This window comes from Palaemon carinicauda, chromosome 9 (genome assembly GCF_036898095.1).
Source record: "Palaemon carinicauda isolate YSFRI2023 chromosome 9, ASM3689809v2, whole genome shotgun sequence".
NCBI classification, from domain to species: Eukaryota; Metazoa; Arthropoda; class Malacostraca; order Decapoda; family Palaemonidae; genus Palaemon; species Palaemon carinicauda.
This window is the reverse complement of record NC_090733.1, coordinates 161,128,924-161,149,719: the sequence shown is the minus strand read 5'-3', so window position 1 is coordinate 161,149,719 and position 20,796 is coordinate 161,128,924. Positions and strand designations below refer to the sequence as shown.

The following is a 20,796-nucleotide window of genomic DNA, read 5'->3' as shown; positions in this document are numbered from 1 at the left end:
GTTATACAGGCCTTCGGGCCTGCGTCACCAGCTAGCTCTTCGGAGACCTCACAACATCCGACTGCTCCCGCAGATCTCCGGCAAAGAACTTTGGCTGCTTTGCCCTTGAAGAGAAAAAGTGTAGTCTCAGATGCAGTAACATCTAGGGTGAAACCGATTCCTGTTAGGCCTTCAAGGCCTATCTCTCCTGGCTCCCCCTCTGGACGCTCTCCTGCCTCACTTCTGCCGAGGGAGTCTCAAGAGGTTCAAATTTCCTCCCTTCCACCTTCAGAAGAAAATTCTCACTCTCACTCTCACTCTTCCAAAGTCCTCCTCAAGGACTTTCAAGCCTTCAGGAACTACCAGTCACTCAGGAATGTTCACGACCTACCCCGAGAGGAGCTCTCTTGGGTGGAAGAAGGGGACTTTGCTGCCAGTCCCACTTCAGATGGGTAGCAGAAAGAGTCAGAATATGCCTTCTGGCAAGTCCTGACTCCCGTCAGGGTACTCTAACGGATTTACCGGCCCTGAGATACCCCCACGAGAGGGCAAAGACATGGTCCTAGATCGTGTCTTTGGCACTCAAAAGCCCTCTAAGACCAGTGCAGCCTTGCCCTGATCTCAAGGACTAAAGAGTGCCCGGGCAAAGATCACCTATCAGCTCTCAGAGAGCTCTCCTCTCAACGTTTCGGCTCTCAGCTTCTCCCACCTCCTCGTATCCAGCAGAGGAGGTATTTTAAGTTTTGGACGAGCCTCGTCCAACTCTTTCACTCCACCACTCACTGGAAGAACTCACCAAGGGAGTCCCTCTTGAGAGGCTCTCCAACTGTCAGGTCACCACGGCAGCCGAGATCCTCAACCATGAAAAGGTCACAAAGTATGCCGTGCAGGCCACTTCATGGCTTGATCTTTGGTTAGGGACCCTGGGAATCCTGGTGCGAACCGAAGATTTCTCCAAGGAACGCACCAAGAAAGCTATGGAAACTTTCCTTCTCTCAGGCACTCGCACCATCGAGTTTCTCGCCCATCAAGTCTCGAGCTTATGAGCGAACGCCATCCTGAAACGGGATGCTGTGTCTGAAAGATTCCATCAGTAGGTCCCGGATGCTGAGATCGCTAGGCTCAAGAACTCCTCTCTAGAGGGATCCTCTCTTTTTGAGCCAAAGGATGTGGAACATGTTGCTGAGAGATGGAGGAAGTCCCACCAGGACTTCCTCCTCCATAGGGCTTCGACATCCAAGCCCTATAAACCACCAGCTTCTCAGCAGTCCCGTCCAGCTAAGACCTTGATGAACAAAACAGCAGCGAAGACAGCGGTGTCTAAGAAGCCCTTTCAGACCAAAGACAGGAAAGGCACCAAATCCTCCATGGGAGGAAAAATTTCCTAGTGGGAGCGGCCGTGGCCGCAAACACTAGGAAAGGTATTCACCCGCTTGTCCACCAGTGTGGGAATGCCTATAAAGTTGCTGGGACTGGTGGAAGCAACTCGGGGCCGAGCCCTGGACAATCTTCGTGATTCATTCAAGGTATCACGTCCCATTCACAACATCTCTCCCTCCCCTGATCAGGAATCCAGTGTCAATAGACTCCTTTGCAATGGGATCAGCAAAGGTGTTAGCCCTCCGGGCAGAAGTCCAGACCTTGTTGAAGAAGAGTGCTCTCCATAGGTCCTCGACGAATCCCAAGGCTTCTTCAGTCTACTCTTTCTTGTGAAAAAGGCGTCTGGAGGCTGGAGACCCATAATCGGCCTCTCACCTCTGAATAAGTTTGTCAAGCAAACTCCATTCAGCATGGAGACTGCAGCCACAGTCAGACAAGCGGTAAGACCGCTGGACTTCATGTGCGCACTGGACATAAGACCCGTACTTCCAGATCCCAATCTATCTGTCTTCAAGGAAGTACTCAAGATTCAGCCTGGACAACAGGAAATACCAGTTCAAGCTGTGCTTCGGTCTTTCCACAGCACCTCAAGTTTTCACCAGAGTGTTTGCCCTAGTGTCATCTTGGGCACACAAGATTGGTATCCGTTTCTTCCGTTATCTGGATGACTGGCTAATCCTAGCAGACTCTGTGTCAACCCTTCTTCAACACCGATACAACTTTCTGAGATTTTGCCAGGATCTGGGGATCATGGTAAACCTCGAAGTCCTCCCTGCTTCCTACGCAGAGACTGATACACCTAGGCATGATATTGGACACCAGTCTCCACAAAGCCTTCCCATCAGATAGTGAGGCTGAGAAAAGTCTCAAAACCCTTTCTCAAATGAGAAGAACTTCCAGCCCAAACGTGGCTACGTCTTATTGGGCACCTTTCATCTCTGGCCCATTTGGGCTTTTACAAAAATGATGCTCCACAAAATTGGAAATATGTTATACAATTCATATAGTTTTAGAGCTTCTAATACTATTCAAAAAGATGCTTGCATTTTTGTGAAAACTTATTATTTTTAGATCCAATACCCTATTTATTTTCAGTGGAGAAACATAAGATTAGACCGCAACCAGCTTAAGTACCCATTAATGCTGTCAGATAGGGGCGTCCTAAAGTAGTGTATCCAAGCAGTATAAGGCACTGGTTTAGGGCACCAGTCTCTTCAGGAGCATGATTTCCTCATGAAGATTGCTATCTGTAAGGTTATATGTAGAAATTTTATTGAGATGCCAAATCTGAGTGGTGTAGAAAGTAAGAGGTGTGTGTATTTCTCCTTTACCTTATATCAATCAATGTTATGTTTTGTATATTAGCAAGGCAGTACAATCAGTTTACAAATGCTCTTCTGTATACGAAAAGAGCTTCCCATGCCGGGAATCGAACTCGGGCCTCGCGGGTGAGTGCCGTGTATCCTAGCCACTAGACCACATGGGAGGTGTTCTTTTCTCTAAAAGAGAGGATAATTGTAGAGCACTATATGTTTACTGTGCAATAGTTAATGTGTACTTCATGTCCTGTTATCACTGGTCTTTGTATTAAAAGAATTTATAAGTTTGGAAACTGAAAAAAGGGATTTTGACGAAGGAAAAATCTATTTCTGGGGAGAGAGAGACCTGTGACGCCCGGTGAAAATGGTCCTTCTTTACACTTTTCTAATATAAATCTTCCAAATATACTAGAGAAAGATAAAAGCATGGAATGCAGAGGTTACTACCCTCGCGCGAACACCTTGTGGGTGTCGTGTATTTACTAAATTCCAAGTTTTTTTAACATTTTGGTGTTCCCAAAAATGTTATTCAATTATTTAAGCTATGATTACTGTACAGTGATGATGCTTTGAATACTTCTCTGAATTCACTTAATTTAGTATAAGTATATTTCATTTTTAGGTTCTAAATCCCTTTGACTTTCATTGAAAGTTGTAGCTTAGCCATTTAGGATGCAGAGAGTATTGTTTTTGGTTTAATATTCATATTTAGGCAATGGATACCAAACAGTTAATATTAAGAAATTTAGACGGACTGGTTATAGAAACATCTAAGACCAATTGGCTCTCTGAAACGTGCTTCACAAGGTAGCGTGGCCGAGCGGTCTAAGGCGCTGGTTTAAGGCACCAGTCTCTTCGGAGGCGTGGGTTCGAATCCCACCGCTGCCATGAGATTTTACTCAAAATATAATGAATCCTTTCGTACTGCAGATTTTAATCAGAGGGTTAACTAACAATCCATTGTTAGATCTCAACAAAAAGCACAAAAGGGGTTGGATTGAATGAGTTTAAATAGAAAAGATAGATTTACCCTTATTATTATTATTATTATTATTATTATTATTATTATTATTACTATCCAAGCTACAACCCTAATTGGAAAAGCAAGATGCTATAAGCCCAGGGGCTCCAATAGGGAAAAATAGCCCAGTGAGGAAAGGAAATAAGGAAATAAATAACTGAAGAGAACAAATTAACAATAAATCATTCTAAAAAAAGTAATGTCAAAAGAAATATATCATATATAAACTATTAACAACGTCAACAACAAAAATGTCATATATAAACTATAAAAAGACTCATGTCCGTCTGGTCAACAAAAAAGCATTTGCTCCAACTTTGAACTTTTGAAGTTCTACTGATTCAACAACCCGATTAGGAAGATCATTCCACAACTTGGTAGTATACAGTGCAGTACTGTAAAGTATTATAAGAATTATGCCATGTAAAATTCAGAGATAACACTTCAGAGCAGTATATTGTAGGTGTATTATGCCGGGAATTGAACCCGGGCCTCGCGGGTGAGAGCCGCGTATCCTAGTCACTAGACCACACGGCACGTGTTCTTTCTTCTGAAAGAGGTTATAATTGTAGAACACTATATGTATACTATACAGTAGTTAATGTGTACCTCATGTCCTGTTATCACTTTGTTCTTTAAATCAAATAGTTTAAAATTGCTTTTAGAATTGTTAACTGATATTTAGTGATGTATCAAAGAGTGTAAGGATCATCTGAAATTTCTATATTTTGGTGGTATCATATCTTGGTTTTAATGTTATATTGCATCTACCATATGTGAAAATTTAAGGAATGATCTTTTCATATGACTAAAAGAATTTATGAGTTTGGGAACTGAAAAATGTTGGGTTGAAATCAGTAGTATGAGGCTAAATTTCCAGTTTTTTTTCCTAACATTATGGTGTTCCCAAAAATATTTTATACAATTTACTTAACCAATATCCACTGCATAGTGATGATGCTTTGAATACTTTAGAGAATTCACTTAATTTAGTATGAATATATTCCATTTATAGGTCCTAAATCTCTTTGACTTTCAATTGAAAGTTGCAACTTAGCCATTTAGGATGCAGAGAGTACTGTTTTTGGTTTAATGTTGATATTTAGGCCTTGGATACCAAACAGTTTCTAATAAGAAATTTAGACGGACTGGTTATAGAAGCATCTAAGACCAATTGGCTGTGTGAAACATGCTTCACAAGGTAGCGTGGCCGAGCGGTCTAAGGCGCTGGTTTAAGGCACCAGTCTCTTCGGAGGCGTGGGTTCGAATCCCACCGCTGCCATGAGATTTTACTCAAAATATAATGAATAATTTCGTAATGCAGATTCTGATTTGAGGGTTAACTCGTAACAATCCCTTGTTAGATCTCAACCAAAAGCACAAAATGGGTTAGATTGAATAAGTTTAGATTGAAAAGATAGATTTATCTTTCAGGTAGTACTGTAAAGTATTATATGAATTGTCACATAAAATGCAGAGATAATAGTTCAAAGCAGTACATTGTAGGTGTATTCCTTGTCACATAAATCGATGTCATATTTTGCATATAAGCAATTGCAATCCATTTTCAATTGCTACAATTTATCTGAAAAGAGCTTCCCGTGCCGGGAATCGAACCCGGGCCTCGCGGGTGAGAGCCGCGTATCCTAGCCACTAGACCACACGGGAGATGGTCTTCTATTATAGAAAGAAAATAAGTGAAGAATATTTGAGCATGATTTATACATGTATTTCGTGGGATCACTTTGGCCTTTGTAAGATAGAGTAACCTGTTGTAGGCTATTTCACCGTGATAGTGTCAAGTAATGCATCACAGATTGTATGTTTCTCCTGGAATTCAATTACTGTGTATCCTACGATACCAAATAACGGATTTTGAGCGAAGCGAAAAATTTATTTTTGAGTGAGATAGCCAAGACATCCTGATGGAAGGTTCCTTCCATCAGGACGTCATGGCTTGAGCCCAAAAAAGGAATTGCAAAATTAATGATTAATATCAATGTACTGTACTAGCTTGATTTTATTTGGCTTTTACAACATGATGCTCCATAAAATGGGAAATATGTTATACAATTCTTATATTTCTAGAGCTATTAATATTTTTAAAAAAGATACTTTGATTTGTCTGAAAAGTTGCTATTTGTCGATCCAATACCCTATTGATATCCAGTTCAACATTGCAGGTTAGCCTTTTGGTAACAACATTATTTATTTTCAGTGGAGAAACTTGAGATTTGACTGCAACAAGCTTAAGAACACATTAATTCTGATAGATTAGCGGGAACATTTGAAGCCAATTGGCTGTCTGATAGGGGCTTCCTTAGGTAGTGTATCCAAGCAGTATGATGCACTGGTCTAGGGCACCAGTCAATTTAGGGCCATGACTTCCTGATGAAGATTTATATTTATAAGGTTATACAGTATATGCAAAGTTAATTGAGATAACAAATCTGAGCGGTGTAGAAACTAAGAGGTGTGTGTATTCCCCTTTCATCTTATGTCAATCAATGTTATATTTTGCATATAAGCATATCTGTACAATCTGTTTACTAATGCTCTTCTGTATTCGAAAAGAGCTTCCCGTGCCGGGAATCTAACCCGGGCCTCGCGGGTGAGAGCCGCGTATCCTAGCCACTAGACCACACGGGAGATGGTCTTCCATTATAGAAAGAAGATAATTGAATATTTGAGCATGATTTATATATGTATTTCGTGGGATTACTTTGGTCTTTGTATAAGATAGAGTAACCTATTGTAGGTTATTTCACTATGATACTATCAAGTAATGTATCACAGAATGTACAGCTACCGCGGGTTGTGATGCCCAAATTGATTTAGGGCATCGCAAACTGCTCAAATATTCGCCAGCTAAAAATCCAGTTTGTATGGCAAGAACGGGTTTAATGACTAATTGGCAACTTTCCTTCGTTCCCCCTCACTATCAAACCAGTTAGAAAATCTTTCTCAGTTGCTGCGACGCATTTGTTAGGAGAGCATTTGCGACGGTTATGCTAAGAGTCCCCCTCAATTAATCTTTGTTTTTTCGGCCATTAACTCTAGTAGTTTTGGATGAAAATGTCTAGGCCTCGAACTGATCATGATGACATTGTCAGGGTGATCGAGTGTCACTGATTAGGCATGAAAACCAAGGCTATAGCAAATCAAACCGGAGTAAATGAGAGGCAAGTTAGAAGGTTGGTTGCACGCTTCTTGGCAGGAGATGGTACCCTCCCGTTTCCCCGACATGGGGGGGGGGGGAAGAAAGAAGACTTCGCCTCGTATCATTCGGCTTCTGAAGAAAAATGTTGACATGAACCCCCGTGTTACTACCAAACAATTGAAGGAACAAAATTGTGAAGTTCTTGCTGACATATCATTGTGAACGATACAAAATTGTTTGTCGGGGGAATTGAAATACAAGAAGGGTCCTGCTCGTAAGAAACCTTTCTTCACTAAACGCCACAGAGAAAATAGACTAAGATTTTGTAAGCAGCTTAGCCAATGGCATGAGGAGGAACTCAGAAAAATCCTCTTCACAGATGAATCAACCTTTTACGTTTCTAATGCGACTGGCAAAAACGTTTGGCGTCGACCGGGATCTGATCCCTTGGACCCCAAATTCCTCACTCCTACCACCAAATTTCCAGCCTATTTGATGGTTTGGGGGGTGTGGGATATGGTGGGGTTACTGAGCTTGTGTTTCTACCCCCCAAGCAGACTGTGAACAAGGAGAGGTATCTCGAACTGCTTCGTTTGCATCTTGAGGATTCGTTTCACCGCACCGATACATCAATCTTTCAGCAGGATGGGGCCCCTGCTCATACAGCTAAGGTTGTTACCCGTTATTTCAGGGAAAATAACGTTAGATTTGTTGAAAAATGGCCTGGTAACTCCCCTGATATGTCTCCAATCGAGAACTTGTGGGCAATTCTCAAGGCTCGTATCCAGAATGAAGACACTTCCACTCTTGCTAAGCTAGAGGCAGCGCTACGGGCCGCTTGGGATAAAATCTCGAAGGAGCTGTGCGAGAAGCTCATCAACTCCTTCCCCAAACGCCTTGCAAACGTCATCCAAAGGAAGGGTGGCCATTGCAAATATTAATTGAATGAATGATGAGTAATTACAAATAAATTCATAAATCCAAGTTTTGTTTTTTATTTTTCTTGAATTTTTCTATCTGCCTTTCATTTTTTATTTCATTTTTTGCTCATCTGGACATCACAATCTGCGCTAGCTGTATATTTCTCCTGGAATTCAATTACTGCGTATCCTACGGTACCAGATATATTGAGTATTAGGATTATAATTCATTTACCATAAATGGAAAATGGAATGAGAATAATCTGTTGAATAAAGGAATTGCAAAATTAATTATTAATATCAATGTACTAAGCTTGATTTTATTGGGCTTTTACAACATGATGCTCCACAAAATGGGAAATATGTTATACATTTCTTATATTTCTAGAGCTATTGATATTATTAAAAAAGATACTTAGATTTGTCTGAAAAGTTGCTATTTGTAGATCAAATACCCTATTGATATCAAGTTCAACATTGCAGGTTAGCCTTTTGGTGACAACATTATTCATTTTCAGTGGAGAAACTTAAGATTTGACTGCAACCAGCATAAGAACACATTAATTCTGATAGATTAGCGGGAACATTTGAAGCCAATTGGCTATCTGATAGGGGCTTCCTTAGGTAGTATATCCAAGCAGTATGATGCACTGGTCTAGGGCACCAGTCTCTTTAGGGCCATGACTTCCTGATGAAGATTTATATTTATAAGGATACAGTGATACCTCGGTAGTCGAACGACTCTAAATTCGAGCTAATCGGAGTTCGACCAAAAAATTAGAGTAATTTTTGCTGCGGTGTTCAAACAAAAAATCGGAACTCGAACAGCCGAACGCGTGGCCGAGTGAGATGAGCGGCCATCTCAGCTACTCTTGTTTGGTCGGGTAGCATCATTTCAAGGAGAGAGCGTCAGTCCGACAACACTTGTTGAGAAGTTATTGTGATTTAGTGCGTTTTATTGTCTTTTTTTTTCGATAATAATGGGCCCCAAGAAAGTTAGTGATAAGGGGAAGGACAAGAGGTAAACAGTGAGAACAACGATCGAGTTGAAGAAGGAAATTATTGCGAAATACGAGAATGGTGTACGAGTGTCTGATCTAGCCTTACAGTGTGGCATAGCGAAGTCGACCATTTCGACCTTTTTGAAAAATAAGGAAGTGATAAAGAAAGCTAATGTTGCACAGGGAGTGACAGCAATTAGTAAGCAAAGGCCACAAGTAATTGAGGAAATGGAAAAGTTGCTCCTTATATTTATTAAAGAAAAGCAGTTGGCCGGGGAAAGTATAAGTGAAGCTTTCATTTGCGAGAAAACTCTTCATATTTATGAAGAATTGGTGAAGAAAAGTGCCAGTACTAGTGAAAGTGATTCGTCGTTTACTTTTAAAGCAAGCAGGGGCTGGTTCGAGAAATTCCGGAACAGAACTGGTATTCACCGTGTGACTAGGCATGGGGAGGCAGCCAGTTCGAACCGCTGCTCAAAGGTATGTACAGTAAATGGTTTAAAATTGTTTTATATAGTTTTCCGACCAATTTCGTACACATTTAAATAATTATTGTTGTTAAGGTACACGTTTTATTAATATTTTGGGAATTTTGGAGTGCGTAGGAACGTATAAAAATAAATACCATTACAGTATTTCTTATGGGAAAAAACGTTTCGGTACTCGAACAAATCAGAGGTCGAACACTGATCCCGAACGGATTATGGTCGAGTAGCGAGGTATCACTGTATATGGAAAGTTAATTGAGATAACAAATCTGAGTGGTGTAGAAACTAAGAGGTGTGTGTATTCCCCTTTCATCTTACATCAATCAATGTTATATTTTGCATATAAGCAAGTCTACAATCGGTTAGTTACTAATACTTTTCTGTATTCGAAAAGAGCTTCCCGTGCCGGGAATCGAACCCGGGCCTCGCGGGTGAGAGCCGCGTATCCTAGCCACTAGACCACACGGGAGTTGTTCTTTCCTCTGAAAGAGAGGATAATTGTAGAACACTATATGTATTCTGTACAGTAGTTAATGTGTACCTCATGTCTTGTTATCACTTTGGTCTTTGTATCAAAATAGTTTTATTATTGCTTTTAGAATTTTTCACTGATATCAAGTGATGTATTGAAGAGTGTAAGGATCATTTGAAATTTCTATATTTTGGTGGTATCATATCTTGTTTTAATATAATGTTGTATCTACCATAGGCTATGTGAAAATTTAAGGAATGAAATTTTCATTGGACTAAAAGAATTTATAAGGCTGGCAACTGAAAATGTTGGATTGAAATCAGTATTATGAGCCTAAATTCCAAGTTTTTTTTTAACATTTGGTTATTCATAAAATATTATATGATTTATTTAAAGCTATAATTACTGTATAGTGATGACACTTTGGATACTTTTGTGAATTCACTTAATTTAGTATGAGTATATTCCATTTTTAGGTCCCAAATCCATTGAGTTTCAATTGAAAGTTGCAGCTTAGCCATTTAGGATGCAGAGAATACTGTTTTTGGTTTAATGTTGATATTTAGGCCTTGGATACCAAACAGTTTCTAATAAGAAATTTGGACTGACTGGTTATAGAAGCATCTAAGACCAATTGGCTGTCTGAAACATGCTTCACAAGGTAGCGTGGCCGAGCGGTCTAAGGCGCTGGTTTAAGGCACCAGTCTCTTCGGAGGCGTGGGTTCGAATCCCACCGCTGCCATGAAATTTTAGTACTGATATGAATCATTTTCTAATGTGGAGTCAGATTGGATTTTTAACTAATAATAACCCATTACTGTATTAGGTCTCAAAAAAAAGAAGGTATTATTGAATAAGGTAAAATTAAAAAGATAACCCTAAAGATTTTATCACTCATGAAGTATACACCACAATACAGTATATTATTGTAAAATATTATAAGATTCATGTCATATAAAAATCTAGTGAGATAGCAGTTCAAAGCAGTATATAAATTGTATGTGTATTCCTCCATTAACCTACATAAATTGATGTCATGTTTTGCATATAAGCAAGCCATTACAATCAATTTTCAATTGCTTCAGTTTATCTGAAAAGAGCTTCCCGTGCCGGGAATCGAACCCGGGCCTCGCGGGTGAGAGCCGCGTATCCTAGCCACTAGACCACACGGGAGATGGTCTTCCATTATAGAAAGAAGATAAACGAAGAATATTTGAGCATGATTTATATATGTACTTTGTGGGATCACTTTGGCCTTTGTATAAGATAGAGTAACCTATTGTAGGTTATTTCACTATGATACTATCAAGTAATGTATCACAGAACGTATGTTTCTCCTGGAATTCAATTACTGCGTATCTTACGGTACCAGATATATTGAGTATTAGGATTATAATTCATTTACCATAAATGGAAAATGGAATGAGAATAATCTGTTGAATAAAGGAATTGCAAAATTAATTATTAATATCAATGTACTAAGCTTGATTTTATTGGGCTTTTACAACATGATGCTCCACAAAATGGGAAATATGTTATACAATTCTTATATTTCTGGAGCTATTAATATTGAAAAAGATACTTAGATTTGTCTGAAAAGTTGCTATTTGTAGATCCAATACCCTATTGATATCCAGTTCAACATTGCAGGTTAGCCTTTTGGTGACAACATTATTCATTTTCAGTGGAGAAACTTAAGATTTCACTGCAATAAGATTAAGAACACATTAATTCTGGTAGATTAGCGGGAACATTTGAAGCCAATTGGCTGTCTGATAGGGGCTTCCTTAAGTAGTGTATCCAAGTAGTATGATGCACTGGTCTAGGGCACCAGTCTCTTTAGGGCCATGACTGCCTCATGAAGATTTATATTTATAAAGTTATATATGCAAAGTTTATTGAGATAACAAATCTGAGCGGTGTAGAAACTAATAGGTGTGTGTATTCCCCTTTCATCTTACGTCAATCAATGTTATATATTGCATATACAGTAAGTAAGTCTGTACAATCAGTTTACTAATGCTCCTCTGTATTCGAAAAGAGCTTCCCGTGCCGGGAATCGAACCCGGGCCTCGCGGGTGAGAGCCGCGTATCCTAGCCACTAGACCACACGGGAGGTGTTCTTTCCTCTGAAAGAGAGGGTAATTGTAGAACACTACATGTATTCTGTACAGTAGTTAATGTGTACCTCATGTCTTGTTATCACTTTGGTCTTTGTATCAAAATAGTTTTATAATTGCTTTTAGAATTTTTCACTGATATCAAGTGATGTATTGAAGAGTGTAAGGATCATTTGAAATTTCTATATTTTGGTGGTATCATATCTTGGTTTTAATATTATGTTGTATCTAACATATGTGAAAATTTAAGGAATGAAATTTTCATTGTACTAAAAGAATTTATAAGTTTGGCAACTGAAAATGTTGGATTGAAATCAGTATTATGAGCCTAAATTCCAAGTTTTTTTTAACATTTGGTTATTCATAAAATATTATATGATTTATTTAAAGCTATAATTACTGTATAGTGATGACACTTTGGATACTTTTGTGAATTCACTTAATTTAGTATGAGTATATTCCATTTTTAGGTCCCAAATCCATTGAGTTTCAATTGAAAGTTGCAGCTTAGCCATTTAGGATGCAGAGAGTACTGTTATTGGTTTAATGTTGATATTTAGGCCTTGGATACCAAACAGTTTCTAATAAGAAATTTGGACTGACTGGTTATAGAAGCATCTAAGACCAATTGGCTGTGTGAAACATGCTTCACAAGGTAGCGTGGCCGAGCGGTCTAAGGCGCTGGTTTAAGGCACCAGTCTCTTCGGAGGCGTGGGTTCGAATCCCACCGCTGCCATGAGATTTTAGTACTGATATGAATCATTTCCTAATGCAGAGTCTGATAACTAATAATAACCCATTACTGTATTAGGTCTCAAAAAAAAAGAAGGTATTATTGAATAAGGTAAAATTAAAAAGATAACCCTAAAGATTTTATCACTCATGAAGTATACACCACAATACAGTATATTATTGTAAAATATTATAAGATTCATGTCATATAAAAATCTAGTGAGATAGCAGTTCAAAGCAGTATATAAATTGTATGTGTATTCCTCCATTAACTTAAATAAATCGATGTCACGTTTTGCATATAAGCAAGCCATTACAATCAATTTTCAATTGCTTCGGTTTATCTGAAAAGAGCTTCCCGTGCCGGGAATCGAACCCGGGCCTCGCGGGTGAGAGCCGCGTATCCTAGCCACTAGACCACACGGGAGATGGTCTTCTATTATAGAAAGAAGATAAGTGAAGAATATTTGAGCATGATTTATATATGTATTTCGTGGGATCCATATATGTATTTCGTGGGATCACTTTGGCCTTTGTATAAGATAGAGTAACCTATTGTAGGTTATTTCACTATGATACTATCAAGTAATGTATCACAGAATGTATATTTCTCCTGGAATTCAATTACTGCGTATCCTACAGTACCAGATATATTGAGTATTAGGATTATAATTCATTTACCATAAATGGAAAATGGAATGAGAATAATCTGTTGAATAAAGGAATTGCAAAATTAATGATTAATATCAATGTACTAAGCTTAATTTTATTGGGCTTTGACAACCTGATGCTCCACAAAATGGGAAATATGTTATACAATTCTTATATTTCTAGAGCTATTAATATTGAAAAAGATACTTAGATTTGTCTGAAAAGTTGCTATTTGTAGGTACAATACCCTATTGATATCCAGTTCAACATTGCAGGTTAGCCTTTTGGTGACAACATTATTTATTTTCAGTGGAGAAACTTGAGATTTGACTGCAACAAGCTTAAGAACACATTAATTCTGGTAGATTAGCGGGAACATTTGAAGCCAATTGGCTGTCTGATAGGGGCTTCCTTAGGTAGTGTATCCAAGCAGTATGATGCACTGGTCTAGGGCACCAGTCTCTTTAGGGCCATGACTGCCTCATGAAGATTTATATCTATAAGGTTATACAGTATATGCAAAGTTAATTGAGATAACAAATCTGAGCGGTGTAGAAACTAAGAGGTGTGTGTATTCCCCTTTCATCTTATGTCAATCAATGTTATATTTTGCATATAAGCAAATCTGTACAATCTGTTTACTAATGCTCTTCTGTATTCGAAAAGAGCTTCCCGTGCCGGGAATCGAACCCGGGCCTCGCGGGTGAGAGCCGCGTATCCTAGCCACTAGACCACACGGGAGGTGTTCTTTCCTCTGAAAGAGAGGATAATTGTAGAACACTTCATGTATTCTGTACAGTAGTTAATGTGTACCTCATGTCTTGTTATCACTTTGGTCTTTGTATCAAAATAGTTTTATAATTGCTTTTAGAATTTTTCACTGATATCAAGTGATGTATTGAAGAGTGTAAGGATCATTTGAAATTTCTATATTTTGGTGGTATCATATCTTGGTTTTATTATTATTTTGTATCTACCATATGTGAAAATTTAAGGAATGAAATTTTCATTGGACTAAAAGAATTTATAAGTTTGGCAACTGAAAAATTTGGGGTTGAAATCAGTACTGAGCCTAAATTCCAAGTTTTTTTCAACATTTTGTTATTCATAAAATATTATATGATTTATTTAAAGCTATAATTACTGTATCGTGATGACGCTTTGGATACTTTTGTGAATTCACTTAATTTAGTATGAGTATATTCCATTTTTAGGTCCCAAATCCATTTGAGTTTCAATTGAAAGTTGCAGCTTAGCCAATTAGGATGCAGAGAGTACTGTTTTTGGTTTAATGTTGATATTTAGGCCTTGGATACCAAACAGTTTCTAATAAGAAATTTAAACTGACTGGTTATAGAAGCATCTAAGACCAATTGGCTGTGTGAAACATGCTTCACAAGGTAGCGTGGCCGAGCGGTCTAAGGCGCTGGTTTAAGGCACCAGTCTCTTCGGAGGCGTGGGTTCGAATCCCACCGCTGCCATGAGATTTTAGTACCAATATGAATCATTTCCTAAAGCGTAGTCTGATTAGATTTTTAACTAATAATAACCCATTACTGTATTAAGTCTCAAAAAAAAAAAAGTTTTATTGAATAAGGTAAAATTAAAAAGATAACCCTAAAGATTTTATCACTCATGAAGTATACACTACAATACAGTATATTATTGTAAAATATTATAAGAATCATGTCATAAAAATCTAGTGAGATAGCAGTTCAAAGCAGTATATAAATTGTATCTGTATTCCTCCATTAACCTACATAAATCAATGTTATGTTTTGCATATAAGCAAGCCATTACAATCAATTTTCAATTGCTTCAGTTTATCTGAGAAGAGCTTCCCGTGCCGGGAATATAACCCGTGCCTCGCGGGTGAGAGCCGCGTATCCTAGCCACTAGACCACACGGGAGATAATCTTCCTGTTATAGGTAGAAAGTAATTAGCAAATATATAAATATCATTGATATATTTTGTGAGATCACTTTGATATGTGTATAAGATAATTGAGTAACCTCTCATAAGCTGTTTCACTGTGATGATACCAATTGATCCATCACAGAGAATAAGCTTCTTCTAGAACTCTTTATATCTTAGGGTATGAAATACAGTATATAGATTTCTGGGTCGACCTGCGACGGCCGGTGAAAAGTCCTTCTGTCTACCTTTTCTGATATAAATCTTCCAAATATACCAGAGAAAAATAAAAGCATGGAATGCAGAGGTTACTACCCTCGCTCGAGCACCTCGTGAGTGTCATGTCTACATCGGGGGCGTGTGAAAACCACTATTCACAGGCTGTCTTCCAATTAGATAACTCCTTCATCAAAGGGAAGGGCCGTAACAAAGACCCCAGAAACCACACTTGCACCACGCCACCGCCACCGCCACCTCCACGAACACCCTCCAAGTCATCCTTCTGTTTTGGACTTGCCCGCAAAGTTGATAATTTTTTGCTCATGAATTTTAGGACTATGATGTATATACCATATAAGGAAAAAGGATTGATAATTGTCTTTTTAATAGATTAATCTCAATATTAGGGATTAAAATAATTGCATTAAGCATTTAATTTTTTTTTTTTTTACCAGCTGCTAGTTCCTTAAAATGGGAAATTCTTATACAATTCATATATTTCTAGAGCTTCAAATACTATTAAAAAATTGGCTTAAATTTTTGTGAAATCTTGCCATTTGTAGATACAAAATCCAATGAGTTTCAGATTACCATTACAGATGAGGCTTTTGGTGTTAACAATATTTAGTTTCTTTGGGAAACTGAAGATTGGACTTCAGACACTTTCTAGGAACAAATTCATTCTGACAGCTTATCAGGACATTAGAAGCCAATTGCTGTCTTAACGATGCTTCATGAGGTAGCATAGCCAAGTGCTTTAAGAAGCTGGCTTAAGGCACCAGTTTCTTTGGGCAGCATGGATTCCTCATGTATGAACTAGGAGCTGTGTCTAGTACTCCTTTACCTTACATGTATTAATGTCCAATTTTCCATATACGAAAAGAGCTTCCCGTAACGGGAATCCGTTCTCATCATCTCTGTCTTTCTTCTATTTATCTTCAGCCCCACCTTGTGTGATCTTTCATGCATTCTGGTAGCGTAAGCATTGCAAATCCTGTGGTGTTGTGCTGATAAGGACAGCATCATCAGCATACTCTAGGTCTGCTAAATTCCTTTCACCAATCCAGTCCAATCCTTCTCCACCATCTCTGACTGTTCTACACATTACAAAGTCCATGAGGAGGATAAACAACATAGGTGACCTCATATTCCCTTGGAGTATTCCACTGTTCACTGGAAATTCACTTGATAAGACTCCATTAACAGTAATAAAAATTTCATGCAGGTACTTAGGAATTTGTATCAAGTCAATTACGTAACAGTTCGCATTCCCTAAGTACTGTGTATCTACGACTTGATAGTATCAAGTGGTGTAGGCTACTTTTGATCACATCAGAACATTGAAGGTGACTACCGAGCCATGTTGATTGCATTCAACAAGCATACATGGTGCACTTCTTGGTCAGGCCAACATCTATATAGCAGATAGGAGCATAGAAACAGAGATGCAGGACCAAAAGTTAATGTCTGTGGCAGCTACCACTCTATAGCTAAACGGCGGAAGTTTCCACCCTGAGTAACACTTTACCTCTAACTAGACATAACTCTGAATACTGGTGCAGGCACCAATCAACCCATCTAACTGTTCTCTGGACAGTACCTGATACTCTTTGCCAAGCTGGCTGAGTACAATCTCACTGACAAGGCAAGCCTGTGCTCCTGTATTGACAAGAGCACAATACAGCGTATCCTTTAATGTTACCAGACCTACTGCCAAGTGTTGAGACATGCTTACAACTGGAATAACGAGGTGTTTTTTCAGTCAAACACTGGATCACCAACGTTTTATGCCCCAGAGTCACTTCACTTTGAGGAATGTAATTATGGATCTCTAACGGAGGGTCAAAGTGCACTCCAGCAAGACACTAAAGATGCACACACACACTGAGGCTTGATGATGGATGGGTCACAATAAACTGCCGGTCATATGGGACCAAAATGGACCCAGATTTCCAGGTTCAATACTTTAGAAGCTGCCAGTAGCAACTCCAAAACTGTAACAGTACCTAGAAAATACAGCCTTGATCTGATTGCTGCTAATCTTGTCCAGTTTGAAGTCGAGATGACTGGCATCTTCCAGAAACAGACACCTGACCCTTCGTTTCAGCAGTTCATGACTAGCTCCAAAAATTCTACTGTATAAGAGAATCTGGACCACCTTGGACCTCCTTAGACAGTGCCAGTCCAGTAGGCAACTTGAAAGTTGCAGATTCAATAACAGTCATGCAGTCACTGGATGTGTGCAAGCGAGATAACCGGCTAGCTGTTGCATTATGTTCATCTGGATAGTATTTACCAACAAATTTAAATTGAGAAGTCCTCGAGTGTCTAAACTATATGACAATCTAGAAGATGGTTTGAAGATACATAGGGGACATTGATCAGAATGGATCATGAAGAACTGGCTATAAAAGAAAGCCCTGAAGGTTTTCACTCCCCCCTTGCAGAGCAGCCAACTCGTGCTCTATAGGGGAGTAATGGGTCTCACAGTCAAGGAAGGTCATGGACTTATAGGCTATAACCTAATGCTTCCCTGGATGCTCCTAGGATCCCTGGCACAAGCTAAAACCATCACCCTCACCAGTAGTGTCAACAAACAGCTCTGAAACTAAGACATATTCCAAGTTTTATGCATAGTTTTATGCTCTACAATATTTTATTTGAGCAAAGTCATTATCACCCACTTTTGCTCTGTGTTGGTAATTATCGCTGTCAGTGCATCTCTTGTGGTGGAGTGGAGGCATTACTTGAGGGTTTTTGTATAATCCTTTTGGTCCCTGTTACACTCCACCTTTTACCTTTCTATATCTGTTTCCACTTCCTTTCTTCCGTCTCGCTGTCCAACATTTTTTAACTTTCATCTCGTGGTGACGGTTTTGATTCAGTGAAGAGATCAATAACTAAGTAAATTACTGTATATTCTATGCTACTTAGAATGCCAAGTATAGAAAGGCATTTCATGAGGCATAAATCTGATCTAGGTCTTGCCGTTTGAAGCCTATTCATTTAGCCTCATACCACAAGAAAGGACAAATGGGTGTACCCATTAACTTTAAAATGGGATAAGCCAAAAGTTTGTCTTCACACATTTTTTTTTATGTCATAAAGGATTCCTAATATAAAATGTAGAGAGGCATTATGAGGATTGTTGCTTGTAACATATTAGTTACAGTACAGCCAACAACCATTACTGTCCTGGTATAGAGAGTTTTTGAGCTTACAAATCTAAGTGTTACAGAACTTTTTCATTTCACTGCACAGTAAATTTCTTTATTTTTATGATTTTCCTGATTTCTTTCAACTAGCCAAGACCCCGGCCTGAATACCAATCATTGTAATAACATACAAAGGAAATTTAATTTCATAATCTTGATAATAAAGTTATGTTGTTCTAAATGTTAAGATGTTGTAATGGTAATAGTTCTATGACTGAACCATGAACTTGGTGTGCATCCACAGGTTGATGCTCAAGTTGCACAGTAGTATAGTATTTTTTTTTATTAATCCCTTTTGGCATTTACTGTATAGATATTCTTTTCTTCCAGAACAGTTGTAACAAGCTCTTCATTTCTATTTTGGATTACTAAATAAGTGTTGACATCAACCTAGAAAATGGGAAAGAGCCTGCTCTTTAAATGAAATTCCTCAAGTGCATATGAGTGTGGGCACTTTACAGATCATAGCTTCATCTTTACCCAGGTCATCTTTTGAGGTAAATATCTTTAATATTTTCCTTAAAATTTTTTACAAAATTGTGTAATGGTATGACACCAAGTTTAAATTTTTTTGGATCAAGCAGTAAGTAGATTGAAACCGTTACTGTGAATAAAGCTACGTATGTACTGTAGTGTATCGTATTTAGATGCAGTATTTCAATATGTAAAATTTCCATGTTACAAACAATTCTTATGAGTATAAAGTATGGTAAGATAATTTTAGTATTTACAAAACTATATGTGAAACTTAGGCCACGATTAATGAAATATCTAAAAACCTGATCAGAGTTAAATTTGCTCATTATTGTAGGTTTTATTTTTTTTAGCTTGGGAGTTAAGAAGAATATGACTGACTTGGAATCCAGGTCTCTTTTTAAGGAACATGTTGAAGAACATAGGAGATCGACTTTTATATATACTGATGGCTCCAAATCTGATGCTGGCGTTGGATTTAGAGTACATAGTAATGATTTTAATTGTAGAGGTGCACTTCCTCTAACAGCTTCCATATTTACTGCCGAACTGTATGGCATACTAAACGCTATTGAGAAAATAGCTTTGGAAAAGGAGGGTAATTTTACAATTTTTAGTGATGCAAGGAGTGTCCTTCAAGCTTTAGAAGTTTTTAATTCTAGTAACCCTCTAGTTTTAAAGATTTTAGAATGGCTTTTTATTATTGGACGGAAAGGTATAACAGTTCGATTTTGTTGGGTTCCAGCACATATAGGTGTGTGGGAATGAGAAGGCAGATTTATTGGCAAAGAATGCGGCATCCGAGTTGCTATCAAGGAAGTATCCCATTCCCTGTAATGATTTCCTACCTTAAATCAAGAAATTACATACATACATATACTGTACCAAGGCACTTCCCCCAATTTTGGGGGGTAGCCAACATCAACAAATGAAACAAAAACAAAAAGGGGACCTCTACTCTCTACGTTCCTCCAGCCTAACAAGGGACTCAACCAAGTTCAGATGGTACTGCTAGGGTGCCACAGCCAACCCTCCCACATTATCCACCACAGATGAAGCTTCATAATGCTGAATCCCCTACTGCTGCTACCTCCGCGATCATCTAAGGCATCGGAGGCAGCAGCAGGGCCTACCGGAACTGCATCACAATCGCTCGCCATTCATTCCTATTTCTAGCACGCTCTCTTGCCTTTCTCACATCTATCCTCCTATCACCCAGAGCTTTCTTCACTCCATCCATCCACCCAAACCTTGGCCTTCCTCTTGTACTTCTCCCATCAACTCTTGCATTCATCACCTTTTTTAGCAGACAGCCATTTTCCATTCTCTCAACATGGCCAAACCACCTCAACACATTCATATCCACTCTGGCTGCTAACTCATTTCTTACACCCGTTCTCACTCTCACCACTTCGTTCCTAACCTTATCTACTCGAGATACACCAGCCATACTCCTTAGACACTTCATCTCAAACACATTCAATTTCTGTCTCTCCGTCACTTTCATTCCCCACAACTCCGATCCATTCATCACAGTTGGTACAATCACTTTCTCATACAGAACTCTCTTTACATTCATGCCCAACCCTCTATTTTTTACTACTCCCTTAACTGCCCCCAACACTTTGCAACCTTCATTCACTCACTGACGTACATCTGCTTCCACTCCACAATTTGCTGCAACAACAGACCCCAAGTACTTAAACTGATCCACCTCCTCAAGTAACTCT

At 38.7% G+C, this 20,796-nt stretch overlaps 11 non-coding genes across 11 annotated transcripts; 5 read left to right on the top strand and 6 right to left on the bottom strand.

The window, feature by feature from the left end:
- The first annotated feature begins 3,484 nt into the window (after nucleotides 1-3,484).
- Nucleotides 3,485-3,566, top strand: TRNAL-AAG (transfer RNA leucine (anticodon AAG)). Its single transcript has one exon. It is a non-coding gene; the product is annotated as a tRNA-Leu (tRNA).
- Nucleotides 3,567-4,899: 1,333 nt separating this feature from the next.
- TRNAL-AAG (transfer RNA leucine (anticodon AAG)) lies at nucleotides 4,900-4,981 on the top strand. The gene has a single exon. It is a non-coding gene; the product is annotated as a tRNA-Leu (tRNA).
- A 314-nt stretch (nucleotides 4,982-5,295) lies between these two features.
- On the bottom strand, nucleotides 5,296-5,367 carry TRNAE-CUC (transfer RNA glutamic acid (anticodon CUC)). Its single transcript has one exon. It is a non-coding gene; the product is annotated as a tRNA-Glu (tRNA).
- Nucleotides 5,368-9,665: 4,298 nt separating this feature from the next.
- On the bottom strand, nucleotides 9,666-9,737 carry TRNAE-CUC (transfer RNA glutamic acid (anticodon CUC)). The gene has a single exon. It is a non-coding gene; the product is annotated as a tRNA-Glu (tRNA).
- Nucleotides 9,738-10,400: 663 nt separating this feature from the next.
- Nucleotides 10,401-10,482, top strand: TRNAL-AAG (transfer RNA leucine (anticodon AAG)). Its single transcript has one exon. It is a non-coding gene; the product is annotated as a tRNA-Leu (tRNA).
- Nucleotides 10,483-10,841: 359 nt separating this feature from the next.
- Nucleotides 10,842-10,913, bottom strand: TRNAE-CUC (transfer RNA glutamic acid (anticodon CUC)). The gene has a single exon. It is a non-coding gene; the product is annotated as a tRNA-Glu (tRNA).
- Nucleotides 10,914-11,784: 871 nt separating this feature from the next.
- TRNAE-CUC (transfer RNA glutamic acid (anticodon CUC)) lies at nucleotides 11,785-11,856 on the bottom strand. The gene has a single exon. It is a non-coding gene; the product is annotated as a tRNA-Glu (tRNA).
- A 658-nt stretch (nucleotides 11,857-12,514) lies between these two features.
- On the top strand, nucleotides 12,515-12,596 carry TRNAL-AAG (transfer RNA leucine (anticodon AAG)). The gene has a single exon. It is a non-coding gene; the product is annotated as a tRNA-Leu (tRNA).
- Nucleotides 12,597-12,947: 351 nt separating this feature from the next.
- On the bottom strand, nucleotides 12,948-13,019 carry TRNAE-CUC (transfer RNA glutamic acid (anticodon CUC)). Its single transcript has one exon. It is a non-coding gene; the product is annotated as a tRNA-Glu (tRNA).
- Nucleotides 13,020-13,912: 893 nt separating this feature from the next.
- TRNAE-CUC (transfer RNA glutamic acid (anticodon CUC)) lies at nucleotides 13,913-13,984 on the bottom strand. The gene has a single exon. It is a non-coding gene; the product is annotated as a tRNA-Glu (tRNA).
- Nucleotides 13,985-14,642: 658 nt separating this feature from the next.
- Nucleotides 14,643-14,724, top strand: TRNAL-AAG (transfer RNA leucine (anticodon AAG)). Its single transcript has one exon. It is a non-coding gene; the product is annotated as a tRNA-Leu (tRNA).
- The last annotated feature ends 6,072 nt before the right edge of the window (nucleotides 14,725-20,796 follow it).